Raw genomic sequence first — 5,266 nt, 5'->3', positions numbered from 1 at the left:
TAGAATTTTTTTTTGCCATGTTTTAAAAATTAAGGCAATTTGCTGTTGGTTGATTTGTGTTGTAGGCTTGTTTGTGTTTTGGTTTGGGTAGAATTAGTATACGTGGAACACGTAGAGACTTGCCATGGTTTGCCGCTAAAAATCCCGGGTGGTCACCCATCTGGGACCAAGCAGCAACGGACACAGCTTAACCTCAGGTTCTTCGCGGCAGCTTAGGTGTCCACTGCTCAAAAAAATGATGATTTTGTTTTTATTTCTTTTTTTACAAGTTACAGATATAAAATAAACCTATACTCAGTCTAATTTTCAGCTCTAAGTCTAAAACGAAAAAAATGTCAATCCATTAACGAAATTTGATTAGAGGCTATTCGGGAATAGTGGCATGCCCAATAAATGTTTTAAAAAAATTGCGCTTAGATCCGACCGTTTTTCGCTAAATTCTAGTGAGGTAAAATTCAAAGTCTAAAAACCGGCAAATTGTTTTCGATTTTTGTTGGTTTTTGAGGGTGAAGAAGCTGATTTTTCTACTTTTATTCCAACAAAGTACCAATTGCAAACCATTTCGGATACATAGAGATGATACTCAAGTAAATCGGTCCAAAGGAAAAAAATACGTGACCCTTCTTTTTAGATATTAGGTTTATTTTTCAGTTTTTCTTAAACAAAAGGTTAACAGCAGATTTTTAAGAAAATTGTTTGTTTGTGTTATTGTTCCATTCTAGATTATTCTAGATATGTTCTTTAGATAGGGCACTATCGATAAACGTTGAAAATATATGCATATATTTTGCACATGAGTAAACAGTTTTAAAATGTATATGAATGCCATACAACGCAAATAAAACCGTTCTTAAATGTCTGTTGCTTAAAGCAAATTGCATGGTTCAACAGTTAAAACTTGGTACTGTTTTCATTCCATAAGTATATGTTCTTGTAGTAAGTACTGCGGATATTCGGGAAAACCTTATTTGAATCACAGTCATCAAGTAATAATAAAATATTCCCATAACATTAAAAATCGTCATAGGAACTGTTATCGAGTATTTCAAAAAAACAGTTTTTACTTCCAAAAAAAAAAAATTAAATATTCTGAATCCTAGTTTCTTGTTTAAATATTTAAAATGTTTTCAAAAACCGTGATACAGATTTTTTGCGTGGCATTTTATTTTATGCAATGTCAAGGTGCTGGCCCTACTAAACAACAACTTGTAAGCATAACGAGTACTTATTATTTATGATTAATAAAAAATGCCGAGATTGCTGCTTAACAATTTACAAAATGTAAAATATTTTTTAAAAAATGTATTATTGTTTTCCCTTCTACATTTTCTTACCAAAGAGTTATTTACGTAATATTTTCACTTATAACCAATTACCGATAACAAAAAAAAAAAACTTTAACTACTATAAAATGTATGTTATTATGCTGAAAAAAATTCGCAAGCCATATTATATGTCTAATAAATTAGGCTTTTTTTTTTTTGGTTAATGAAGGAACAGTGTAACTTGCAAATTTTAAAATAGAACTAAATGAGTACATTTTGTTTTTATACCAATAGCAAATCATGAGCAAATGTCAAGGTGCTGGCCCTACTAAACAACAACTTGTAAGCATAACGAGTACTTATTATTTATGACTAATAAAAAATGCCGAGATTGTTGCTTGACAATGTATAAAATGTGTATCTAATCTAATATAAGTATCTATCGCTTAAAGCAAATTGTATGATTCAATAGTTACAAACTTGGTAATGTGTTCATTCTTCAAGTATATTTTCTTATAGTAAGTACTGCTGTTATTAGGGAAAATCCTATTTGAATCACAATTATCAAGCAATAATATAATATTCTCATTACATTATAAAATCGTCATAGATGACGTTTTCACAACGGCTTTTTACTGCTAAAACTAATAATTTAACATTCCGTATCCAAGTTTATCGGTTGAACACTTAAAATGTATTCAAAAAACATGATTCTGTTTTTTTGCGTTGCATGGTATGTTTTGCAATGTCAGGGTAATCTCCCCAATAGCAGCGATCATGTAAGTAAAACGGGCAGTAATATTTTAACTTTTATTTTTACATTAATAACCAATTATTGATAACAATAATACAAAAAAAACTTTAACTACTATAATATTTATGTTATAATGCTGAAAAAATTTGCAAGCCATATAATATGTCTGGTAGTTCGGCATTTTTATACCGTTAAAGAAGGATCAGTTTAACTTGCAATTGTAATATCCAATTAAATGAGTATATTTTATTCTTATAACAATAGGAAAAAATAAAAAAAATAGTCAGTGAACATCACAAGCCGAGTGGCTTGCACTACGAAGATTTATTAATTGTTTTTGACGAAGTAAAACAAGCAACGGGCGCACGTGGAAACTTCCCCAGCCGTGATGAATTAGAAGTAGATGGTAATAAATAATAGAATAATATTTAACAATGTGTGTTGAGTAATATAAACAAATCTATTGAAAAGACATTTTAGTAATCAAGTCTGTCATTTGTAAAACTGTAAATTGTAGTCATAAATTATGAACTAATTGAATAATTTTAAAAAAATTACACCATTTTTTTATGGTGTTAATTTTAGTAAAATATGAGATGCATGATAGGATTTTAAAAAAAAGCCCGGTTAGCGGGGTGGTGACAGGGGGACAGGGAGGTCACAGGCTTGCAGGAATTTATTACAACTGAAAATGACAAAATCACTTTCGAACAAATGCGTTAATGCGAATCAGTAATTAGTATTTTAAAACCAGTGCGGTCCAAACCAAGCACAGTATAAACCGGTATTTTAAAAAATGAGGTTGCGTGAGGTGCGTTGTTACCAATTAGCATCAAATCGTTTATTTGAAAGTGATTTTACCCTAAAGGACTAGTACAAACTTTAAAACTCGTATGGTTTTTTTTATTTTCAAAGTTTTTACTGTGATGAAGTAAACATTTTCAATTTGTAACACCCTACCCCCCCCCACAAGTTCCAACTAGATAAATTTTGTGTTTTATAGGGTTTCTATAATAATAAAAAATAAAAAAACTAACATGTATAACTCTCAATGCCTTTGCTGTTAAATTTGTCAAATGTTATTTTTCAAAAAGATACTTAACATTTTGTTATTTCAGATTTTACGGAGCGTTACTATACGAAAGACGAAGTTTTAAGTATCGTCCGAGATACTGTAGGTGGCGATAGTATGACGGTAAATAAAAAACTTAAATTACTATATTACAGTTTAAAGGTTGGTTAGGTGGTTTTTTGCGGGGAAATTTGAAGTATTCAAACTTTCAATTATTCTATGTAAAATTGGTTTAATTTATTCTTAAAATTATAATAAGTACTTAAAATGTATGATTAATACATTTCTAAGATTATTGCTGGTATAATCAAACTGTAAATTATTGTTTAGAAAATTAATCCTATATTTTTAACGTTTACATTATTTTTCTAAAAATGTTTTAATTGTAAATTTTAATACACATTTTAATGTCTAATCTTTTTCCGATAACAATAGATAACGATAAATAAGTTTTTTGAAGAAAAAAATTATTCATATAATATAAACTTTGAAGAATTATGTCGTGTCTTTCGACATTTAAATAAGCGATCTAGTCATGTTGTCAAAACGGATCTGTTAAGTAATAAACAATAGAAAAATATTGAATAAATATTTTGAGAAAAATTTTCAAAATCTATTGAAAAGACATTTTAATAACAAAATCTATCATTAATGACACAACTATAAATTATATATTTTTTTATTAAAATGAAACGTAATATGTAATTTGACATTATTATTCTTCAATTATGAACATTTGAAATAATGATCTTTTACAAGTGGGAAACATAATTTTTCTCAATATATTTTCTGTTATATTGACCTGATTAATTTGATTAAAAAATGTATAATACTTTGTACTTTCAGAACGCACGTTTCCTGTTTTGGAGGAAGCTGATATCATTGGCCACATTGTTAAGAATTTAAATTTTTAGTATAGTATTAACTGTTAATTAATTAGTGCATGTAAGAACTATGTAATATCTCACATACAAAAATTTAGTCTTGGTTGATTAATAAAGTCATTTTTCTCTTACATTTCATTATTATATCGTTGGTATTTATTGTAGATTTTTGATTATATTATTAATTGTTATTAAATGAATGCATACATGGAATATGTCACTTATAAATGTAATTTTAATTGATTAGTAAATCATTTTGCTCTTATATTTCGTTGGTATTTATTTTATTACTTCAAGTATTAATACCCGATCCCAGCAGATTATGATTATTAAACATATCATGGATATGTTTAAATTTAAGTTTTTTTAAGGAAAATTTTCTACAACCATTTTGAAGCTGTATGTTTTATGAAATTTACAAACACTGTTGGTGAACTAATTTCCAATTAAGACCTTTATCAGTGTATTTGAAGAAAACTAAAAACTAATTACAAAAAATACGAATCAATATAATTCAGTACTTTCTTAGCTTCACTTTGAATCTAAGATAGGAATTACTTGTATTTTAAATTCACTTTATATTATAATCTTTTATGTTTTAACATAATAAGAGTTGTCAATTTTTACAAAAAAATGTGTATAGTTTTATTGTAGTTTTTAGCTTCGATACAAAGCGAGAAGGTATTGGTTTTACTCTGATGTGTGTGTTTTTTTTTTCTGTATACACTGTAACTTTTTTAATACTAGATCAATTCCTTTGAATAGCAACTCTATAAATCACGAATTTAGTCTAGTTGGTACTTTGGGGGGGGGGGGGGTAAAAGTTGAAAAAGTTTACTTCTTCACAGACGAACTTTAGCAAAACCAAAAAACAACCGTACGAGTTTTTAAGTTAGAACTTTTACTGGCTATAGTTTCGAGAAAAAGAGTCGGATCGAATTGAAATGTATAAGAAATATTTATTTGGTATGCCCGCACACGTCAGTTGTGTCAAATTTAAACTATATCCATTTGCCACCCCCTTAGGAGGGGTACAAGTTTTTTTGTTTTTCGGAGTTTTTAGCCGTAATTTTAAAACTTTTGGGTTGAAAAGTTGCCAGTAGTTGGCACTCGTATCCATAACATATTAAACGGGAAAAAAATTCGGCACTACAGTTTTTTATTAATTGCCGGAAAACTGTGTTTTCCCAGATTGCGTATATTTTAACCAAAACACCAAAAATCTTTAAAAAAAAATTATCAAATCATTAAAAACAATTTTATGTATATCTATGCAGAATGATACTATTAA

General features: G+C 28.3%; 1 long non-coding RNA gene across 1 annotated transcript; it reads left to right on the top strand.

The window, feature by feature from the left end:
- Positions 1-973: 973 nt before the first annotated feature.
- LOC126837528 (uncharacterized) lies at positions 974-2,412 on the top strand. Its single transcript, XR_007685531.1, has 3 exons — positions 974-1,208; positions 1,560-1,607; positions 2,284-2,412. It is a non-coding gene; the product is annotated as an uncharacterized LOC126837528 (long non-coding RNA).
- Positions 2,413-5,266: the final 2,854 nt, after the last annotated feature.

This window comes from Adelges cooleyi, unplaced genomic scaffold (assembly GCF_023614345.1).
Source record: "Adelges cooleyi isolate 19-005CV unplaced genomic scaffold, UGA_ACOO_1.1 ACOO_flye_CR_arks_rails_tigmint_CR_PRNA_25, whole genome shotgun sequence".
Taxonomy (NCBI): Eukaryota; Metazoa; Arthropoda; class Insecta; order Hemiptera; family Adelgidae; genus Adelges; species Adelges cooleyi.
The sequence above is the reverse complement of the archived record's forward strand: the minus strand, read 5'-3'. Positions and strand labels throughout refer to the sequence as shown.